Source organism: Mobula hypostoma (assembly GCF_963921235.1).
Source record: "Mobula hypostoma chromosome 9 unlocalized genomic scaffold, sMobHyp1.1 SUPER_9_unloc_1, whole genome shotgun sequence".
In the NCBI taxonomy this organism is placed as follows: Eukaryota; Metazoa; Chordata; class Chondrichthyes; order Myliobatiformes; family Myliobatidae; genus Mobula; species Mobula hypostoma.
In genome coordinates, this window is record NW_026948133.1 from 672,040 (window position 1) to 682,383 (window position 10,344).

Sequence of the window (10,344 nt, forward strand, 5' to 3'; positions counted from 1 at the left end):
ACTTCCACAATGGACCCACAGAGATTCACAGACACTGTACCCCAACTTTCTAATGGACCCACAGAGATTCATAGACACTGTACCTTGACTTCCCAACGTACCTATAGAGATTTAGAAACACTCTACCCTGGCTTCCCCATCAGACCCACAGCAAATCACACACACTGTTCCCCAACTTCCCAACGGACCTACAGAGACTGACAGACACTGTACCCCGACTTCCCAACGAACCCACAGTGATTGTCTGACACTGTACCCCGACTTCCCAACGAACCCACAGTGATTGTCTGACACTGTAACCCGACTTCCCAACGGACCCACAGAGATTGTCTGACACTGTAACCCGACTTCCCAACGGACCCACAGAGATTGACAGACACTGTAACCTGACTTCCCAATGGACCATCAAAGATTCACACACAATGCAGCCCAACTTTCTAACAGACCCACAGAGATTCACAGACACTGTACCCTGATTTTCCAGCAGACCCACAGAGATCCACAAACACTGCACCTGACTTCTCAATGGACACAGAGAGTTTCATAGACACTGTACCCCGTCTTCCCCAACGGAGCTACAGAGATTCGCAGATACTGTACCCTGACTTCCCAACAGGTTCACAGAGATGTACAGACACTGTGCCGGACTTCTCAACTCCCAGAAATTCATGAGGCTGGGCCCCAACTTCCCCAGCAATCTGCAAACGCTGGATGCCAGCCTTTAGGCCTGGACTTTCACGCTTCAATCTGGACTTCTGGATGGCTTTCATTGTTTGAACTTATGTATCGATCCAGGACTTGTAAATAACGATGAATGAAGACCCTGGATGAGGGCCCGAACTCCAGGCCTCAAACAGCAGACTCACTGATGACAGGAACCCAAAAACTAGGCCTTAATTTGTGGTGAACGTCCTTACCAGTCTGCCACGCTGTTTGGTACACTTACCTTCAGTCAGGAAATTGAGTTTAGTCGTTGGAATGTTTTCCTATGTATATTATGTTTGTGAAACCACACCTGGAGGATTGTGTTCAGTTTCAATCGCCATGTTATAGGAAAGACATAATTAAGCAGGAAAGAGTGGAGAGAAGATTTATGAGGATACTGCCAGGACTCAAGGGTCTGAGTTATAGGGTGATGTCGGTCAGGTTTGGACTTGATTCCTTGGAATGTACAAGATTAAGGAGTGATCTTACAGAAGGGTATGAGGCCATGAGGGGTTCTGATAGGGTAAATACACATGGTCTTTTTTTACCAGGGAAGGGGAACTAAACAAATAAAGGGCATAGATTTAAGGTGAGAGATCTGTGGGGCAACTTCATGCAGATGGTGGTGTGTATATGGAATGGGCTAGCGGAAAAAGTGGATGAAAATAGTGCTATAATAACTTCTAAAAAGATGTTTGGATAAGCACATGGATAGAAGGGATGTTTGGGTCAAATCTGGCAGATGGGATTAGCATGGTGGCACCATAGATTGCAAAGGTTAATAAGGCCAAAATGTCTATTTTCATGCCACATTACACGATGACTACAGAAAGGATGTAGAGGAAATAGGAGGGTGCAGAGAAATATAATTGTGAGACATAATAAGAAAAATTCCAAAGCATTTTATGTTGATTGAGGGTAACAAGAGATAGAGCAGGCCCCATTAGGGATAAAGATGGCAATCTGCATAGGGATCCAGAGGGCATGAGAGAGGACAGATACATGCTTTAAATCTACAGCACATTAGAGGCCCTTCGGCCCACAATGAGCTGACCATGTTACCTACTCCAGAAACTATTTAGAATTTCCCTAATGCATAGCCCTCAATTTTCTAAGTTCCATGTTCCTATCTAAGAGTTTCTTAAAAGACCCTATTGTACTTGTCACCGGCAGCGCATTCCACAGACCCACCACACTCTGTGTGAACAACTTACCCCTGACACCCTCTCTGTACCTACTTCCAAGCATCTTAAAATTATGTCCCCTCATGTTGGCTATTTCAGCCCTGGGTAAAAGCCTCTGGCTATCCACTTGATCAATGCCCCTCATCATCTTATACACCTCTATCAGGTCACCCTCCGACACTCCAAGGAGAAAAGGCCAAGTTCACTCAACCTTTCTCATAAGGCATGCTCCCCAATCCAGGCAATATCCTTCTAAATCTCCTCTACATTCTTTCTATAGTATCTAAATCCTTCCTATGGTGAGGTGACCAGAACTGAACACAGTACTCCAAGTGGAGTCTGACCAAGATCTTATATAGCTGTAACATTACATCACTGCTCTTGAACTTAATCCCATGGTTGAAGAAGGCCAATACACCACACGCCCTCTTAACAACACTGTCAACCTGTGCAGCAGCTCTGCATGTCCGATAGACACGGACCCCAAGACCTCACTAAACCTCCATGCAGTCAATAGTCTTACCATTAATACTAAATTCTATCCTCAAATTTGACCTACCAAAATGAACCGCCTCACACCTATCTGGGTTGAACTTCATCTGCCACTTCTCAGCCCAGTTCTGCATCCTAACAATGTCCTCTGACAATAACCTCTGACAACCCTCCACACTATCCACAACATTCCCAACCTTTGTGTCATCAGCAAACTTACTAACACACCCTTGTACTTTTTCATCCAGGTCATTTATAAAAATCACAAAGAGGAAGGGTCCCAAAACAGATCCCTGTGGAACACCACTAGACACCAACCTTCATGCAGAATATGAACCGTCTACAACTACCCTTTGCCTTCTGTTGTCAGGCTAGTTCTGGATACACAATGTTAGGTCTCCATGGATCCCATGCCTCATTACTTTATGAATGAGCCTTGCATGGGGAACCTTATCAAATACCTTACTGAAATCCATGTTCACTACTTCCACAGCTCGACCTTCATCAGTGTGTTTTACATCCTCAAAGAATTCAATCAGGCTCATAAGGCATGACCTGCTCTTGAAAAAGCCATGCTGGCTATCCCTAATCAAATTATGAATCTCCAAGTGCTCAGAAATCCTGCCTCACGGGATCTTCTCCAACAACTTGCCCACTACTGAAGTAAGACTCACTGGTCTATAGTTTCCTGGGTTATCTCTACTCCTTTTCTTGAACAAGAGAATATTTGCAACCCTCCACTCCTCCAGTACTTCTCCCATCCCTACTGATGATGCAAAGATCATTGCCAGAGGTTCAGCAATCTCCCACAGTAGCTTGGGATGCATCTCGTCCTGTCCCAGTGACTTATCTAACTCAATGCTTTTCAAAACTCTATCACATCCTCTTTCTTAATGTCTATATGCTCAAGCACTTCAGTCTGCTGTAAGACATCCCCACAATTGCCAAGGTCCTTTTCCTTGGTGTATATTGAAGCAAAGTATTCATTAAGTACCTCTGCTACCTCCTCAGACTCCATGCGCACGTTGTTTCATTTCCACTATCGCACCTGATTGGTCATATTTTCACACGGCTCATCCTCTTGTTCTTCACAAGAATGTCTTGGAGTTTTCCTTAACCCTGCTCGCCAAGGCCTTTCTTTTGGCCCCTTCTAGTTCTCCAAATTTCATTGTTAAATTCCTTCCTGGTAACCTTGTAACTTTCTAGAACTCTATCTGTACCTAGTTTCTTGAACTTTTTATAAGCTTTTCTTTTCTTCTTAACTGGATTTTCCACATCTTTTGTACACCATGGTCCTTTTACCCTACCATCCTTTCCCTGCCTCAGTGGAACATATTGTATCTATGCAGAACACCATGCAAATGTTCCCTGAACATTTGCCACTTCTCTGGTATGCATTTCCCTGAGAATCTCTGCTCCCAAGTTCCTGCCTAATAGCATCATATTTCTCCCTCCCCCAATTTTCCCAAATTGTCTTCTCCAAACTCTCTCCTGCGCTATGGTAAAGAAAATGGAGTTATAATTGCGTAGCAGCAGAACTCTCAATGGATAGAACATAGAAAGCCAACAGCACAATGTAGGCCCTTCGGCCCACAAAACTGTGCCAAGCATGTCCTTACCTTAGAACTACCTAGGCTTACCCATAGCCCTCGATTTTCCTAAGCTCCATGTACTTATCCAGGAGCCTCTTAAAAAGACCCTATCATTTCCGCCTCCACCACCGCTGCAGCCAGCCCATTCCACGCACTCACCACTCTCTGCGTAAAAAACTTGCCCCTGACATCTCCTCTGTACCTGCTTCCGAGCACCTTAAATCTATGCCCTCTCATGCTAGCCATTTCAACCCTGGGAAAAACCCTCTGAGTATCCACATGATCAATGCCTCTCATGATCTTGTACACCTCGATCAGGTCACCTCATCCTCCGTCGCTCCAAGGAGAAAAGGCCAAGTTCACTTAACCTATTCTTATAAGGCATGCTCCCCCAGTCCAAGTAACATCCATGTAAATCTCCTCTACACTTTTTTGATGGTTTCCACATCCTTGCTATGGTGAGGTGACTAGAACTGAATAAAGTACTCCAAGTGGGGTCTGACCAGGGTCCTATATAGCTGCAACATTATCTCTCGGCTCTTAAACTCAATCCCACGGTTGATGAAGGCCAATGCACTGTATGCCTTCTCAACCACAGATTCAACCTGCGTAGCATCTCTGAGTATCCTATGGACTCGGACCCAAAGATCCCTCTGATCCTCCACACTGCCAAGAGTCTTACCATTAATGCTATATTCTGCCATCATATTTGACCTACCAAAATGAACCACCTCACATTTACTTGGATTGAACTCCATCTGCCACTTCTCAGGCCAGTTTTGCATCCTAGCAATGTCCCACTGTAACCTCTGACAGCCCTCACCTTTTGAACTCTTTTTGCTGTTCTCACTGGCTGACGTCCACACGCTTGCACAGTCGTGCCCTGTTCAAACCGCTGAAGAAATAACATTTCTGCCTGATACAGCTAAAAAGCACTACTGCTTCCAAGGTCAGTACAGTCAACAAAGATGTCTTAATGCGTTTAAATGAACACATTAGTCAGCATGGCTTTGTCAAAGGCAGGTCGTGCCTTACGAGCCTATTTGAATTTTTTGAGGATGTGACGAAACACATTGAGGAAGGTAGAGCAGTAGATGTAGTGTATATGGATATCAGCAAGGCATCTGATAAGGTACCCCATGCAAAGCTTATTGAGAAAGTAAGGAGGCATGGGATCCAAGGGGACCTTGTTTTGTGGATCCAGAATTGGCTTGCTCACAGAAGGCAAAGAGTGGTTGTAGATGGGTTATATTCTACATGGAGGTCGATGACCAGTGGTGTGCCTCAGGGATCTGTTCTGGGACTCTTACTCTTCATGATTTTTATAAATGACCTGGATGAGGAAGTGAAGGGATGGGTTAGTAAATCTGCTGATGACACAAAGGTTGGGGGTGTTGTGGATAGTGTGGAGTGTTGTCAGACGTAACAGCGGGACATTGATAGGTTGCAAAACTGGGCTGAGAAGTGGCAGATGGAGTTCAACCCAGATAAGTGTAAGGTGGTTCATTTTGGTAGGCCAAATATGATGGCAGAACATAGTATTAGTGTTAAGACTTTTGGCAGTGTGGAGGATCAGAGGAATCTTGGGGTCCATGTCCATAGGATGCTCAAAGCAGCTGCGCAGGTTAACTCTGTGGTTAAGAAGGCATACGGTGTATTGGCCTTTATCAATCATGGGATTGAGTTTAGGAGCTGATATAGTACCCTGATCAGACCCCACTTGGAGTACTGTGCTCAGTTCTGGTCGCCTCACTATAGGAAGGATGTGGAAGCTATAGAAAGGGTGCAGAGGAGATTTACAAGTATGTTGCCTGGATTGGGGAGCATGTCTTATGAGAACAGGTTGAGTGACCACGGCCTTTTCTCTTTGGAGCGATGGAGGATGAGAGGCGACCTGATAGAGGTGAGATGCATTGATCGTATGGATAGTCAGAGGCTTTTTCCCAGTGCTGAAATGGCTCACATGAGAGGGCACAGTTTTAAGGTGCTTGGAATTAGGTACAGAGGAGATGTCAGGGGTAAGTTTGTTATGCAGAGTGGTGAGTGCGTGGAATGGGCTGCCGGTGATGGCGGTGGAGGCAGATACGATATGGTCTTTTAAGAGACTGCTGGATAGGTACATGGAGTTTCGAAAAATAGTGGGCTATGGGTAACCGTACGTAATTTCTAAAGTAAGTACATGTTCGGCACAGCTTTGTGGGCTGAAGGGCCTGTATTGTGCTGTAGGTTTTGTATGTTCTCTATGTTTATATAAACTATCGCTGCTTAAAATTGACGGAAACAATGCTGATTATGGAGGGACTCCTCGAAGGAAACATGGCTGCAGGTCAGCGATACAAGTGCGTTAAAGCAGGGGTCCCCAACCTTTTTTGCACTGCAGACCGATTTAATATTGACAATATTCTTGCGGACCGGTCAACCCGGCGGGGGGGGCGGGTAGGGTTGCCAACGGACAAGAGTACCAGTCAAATACGTTGTGTTTACCCAGAGAAAGACTACAATGACCATGAAGCCTTGCGCGTGCACCTCCCGATTATTTTTTTCCCTGCAAATCGTTTTGCGATTCTGTTCGGGGGTGGGGTGTTAATCACGACCGGAATATAGCTGATAAGCGGCTAATATACTCAGTTTCATTTCTGAAAGGGTTTATCTAACAAATTTAATATTAAACACACAACGCATATTTTCCTCGCATGAATATAGTGATAAGTCAATTATCAGGGGAGCTTGAAGTAAGTGTTGAACAAACTTCCAGTAGAAGTGGTAGAGGCAGGTTCGATATTATCATTTAAAGTTAAATTGGATAGGTATATGACAGGAAAGGAATGGAGGGTTATGGGCTGAGTGCAGGTCGGTGGGACTAGGTGAGAGTAGCGTTCGGCACGGACTAGAAGGGCCGAGATGGCCTGTTTCCGTGCTGTAATTGTTACATGGTTATAGAAGTAAGTCAATAGCATCACAACATTTTAAGTAACGTTTGGATATTAAACACACAGCACATATTTTCCCCCTACGAACATATAAAATCATTGCAACACACCAGTATCGCTGAATCAGTGTCTTGTTTCCCTGCAACGAGACGGTCATGTCGAGGGGTGATGGGAGACAGCGATACTCGAAGGGTGTTCCTTATGTCTAGTCTATTCCACAATCTAGTTTTCGTTGCATTCATTGAAGAAAACTTTGCTTCGCAGAAATATGTTGGAAGCAACGTTTTCAGCGCTTTCGTGGCTATCTCAGGATATTTAGACTTGACTTTGATCCGGAATGCCGGCAGAGATGTTATGTCAAACATACTTTTCAGCCCACCGTCATTTGCAAGCTCGAGGAGTTGATCTCCTTCCTGCACTGCCATGGATGACGCGTGGGTAATGACCTCGTGTGCGTTCAAGTTCAACAGGGAATGAGGAAAGGTGCAGCTGACTCATATCGCCAAATCATATCGTTTCCTCACGGCCCGGTAGCGTATGCTTTGCGGCCCGGTGGTTGGGGACCGCTGCGTTAAAGGAAATGGGGTTTTAAACTGGTTGTTGACTTCAGGAGAGCATGGAGAGACCACGCTCCACTGAACATCGACAACTCCTCCGTGGAGATTGTTAAGAGCACCAAATTTCTTGGTGTTCACCTGGCGGAGAATCTCACCTGGTCCCTCAACATCAGCTCCATAGCCAAGAAAGCCCAGCAGCGTCTCTACTTTCTGCGAAGGCTGAAAAAAGTCCATCTTCCACTCCCCATCCTCACCACATACTACAGAGGTTGTATCGAGAGTATCCTGAGCGGCTGTATTACTGCCTGGTTCGGAAATTGCACCATCTCGGGTTGCAAGACCCTGCAGCGGATAGTGAGGTCAGCTGAAGGGATCATCGGGGTCTCTCTTCCCGCTATTACAGACATTTACACCACTCGCTGCATCTGCAAAGCTAACAGTATTGTGAAGGACCCCATGCACCCCTCATACAAAGTCTTCTCCCTCCTGCCATCTGGCAAAAGGTACTGAAGCATTCGGGCTCTCACGACCAAAATGTGTAACAGTTTCTTCCCCCAAGCTATCAGACTCCTCAATTAGACTCCCAGAGTCTAGTCTAGTCTGACACCAACCTACATACATACACACACACACACACACACACACACACACGATTTTTGCCCAGTTCTTTCTCAATTCCTTTCTCAATCTTTTTAATTAAGTTTTTTTAGATTATGAAGACACGCAGTCCTTTTATTGTCATTTAGTAATGCATGCATTAAGAAATGATACAATATTTCGAATTGATAAACATAGCAATGATAATGACACAAAGAGATCGAGATTACATTAATAACCGTTAACGTATACAGACACAGACTCCGAGTAACATGTAACTTAAGCCTCCCAATCTCTTAATAACTGAACATGAAAAAGATTCAAAAATTTTATACAAAGAAAAAGTCCCCCTACACTAAAAAAAACCAAAAAAAAACAAAACAAAACAAAGGCTGGGCTGTCGTGTTTCATCGGTTAAAATCATTATTTGTCATTAACTCCATTCCTCTATACACAATCAAAAAGTTATTGAAAATGATTCGGAAAAGGTCAGCTTACATCATATGAAAATGTTGAATAAATGGCCTCCAAGTTTCTTCAAATTTAACCGAAGGATGGGTAGTACCACCCTAATTTTTTCCAAGTTTCAACATATTATAGTTTGGGAAAACTATTGAAATGTAGTGGGGGGAATTAGAATCTTTCCATTTAAATAAAATGGATCTTCTGGCTATTAATGTAACAAATGCAATCAAACGGCAAGCTGAAGGGGATAAATGATTAGAGTCTATCACTGGTAATCCAAAAATTGCAGTAATAGGATGAGGTTGTAAATCAACATGCAAAATTACTGAAATAGTATCAAAAATGTCTTTCCAATATTTCTCCAAAAGAGGGCAAGACCAGAACATATGTGTCAAGGAAGCTACCTCAGAATTACATCTGTCACAGACAGGATTTATATGGCAATAAAAACGAACCACCTTAAATTGTATCAAAGTGTGCCTAGCACGCATTGAAGAAGTGTTAACTAGTTGGAGAATTTTCTCCCATTTCTCCATAGGTAAAGATACCTGATGTTCTCTTTCCCATTTATTTTAATTTTATCAGATATACCTGGACATATTTTCGTAATTAAATCATAAATAATTGCTATTAAACTCTTCTGATAGGGGTTTAAACCAAAAATTTTTTCTGTAATTTCAGTTTGATGTGGTATCAGAAAAGTAGGTAAAATAACATTCAAAAAGTTTCTATTCTGTAAATATCTGAAAAAAATGTGATCTAGGCAAATTATATTTATTAGACAACTGTTCAAAAGACATGAGACAATTATCCATGAATAAATCATGAAAACATGTTATTCCCTTCACTTTCCATAAAAGAAAAGCTTGATCAGTTCTGGATGGTTGGATGAAAAAAATTGGATATAATAGGACTTGATAGGATAAATTTATTCAATCCAAAAAATTTACAAAATTGAAACCATATTCGTATTGTATGTTTAGTTATTGGATTAATCGTTTGTTTATTCAGTTTAGTAAGTGCAAAGGGAAGCGAAGCCCCTGAAATAGAAGCCAATGAGAACCCCTGTACAGACTCGCACTCGAGGTTCACCCATCGTGGACATTGAATTTCATCCAAATCTTGTGTCCAGAACATTAGATATCGAATATTAATTGCCCAATAATAGAATCTAAAGTTCGGCAATGCCAAACCGCCATCCTTTTTGATTTTTGTAAATATTTCTTAATTAACCTAGGATTTTTATTCTGCCATATATATGAAGAAATTTTAGAATCAAAAATGTCAAAAAAGGATTTAGAGATGAAGATTGATGAAGATTAGAAGAAAGATGAAGTCTTTCTCAATTCCTGCTAAAACATTGTTTACATTTACATCATTTATCATTATATTGTAATTTATCATTTATTGTCTTGTTTATTAATTATTGTACTGTCTTGCACTGTTTTGTGCACTTAATGTAGTCCTGTGTAGGCCTGAAGTCTAATGTAGTTTTGTGTTGTTTCACGTTGTCCAGTGTAGTTTTGTGTTGTTTCATGTAGCACCATGGTCCTGGAGGATCCTTGTTTCATTTTTACTGTGTACTGTACCAGTAGTTATTGTCAAAATGACAATAAAAGCAATTTGACTTGACTTGACTATCTTGCTGGTGAACGTGCAGTCTGTGGTGAATAAAATCAATGATCTCAGAGCTAGGTTGCTGAATCAGAGGGACATTAGGACCGCATATGTCCTTTATTTCACAAACTCCTGGTTATCCCCTTCTGTACTAGATGGAGTAACTCAGATCGACGGGTTTACTCTACACCATCAGGACAGATCT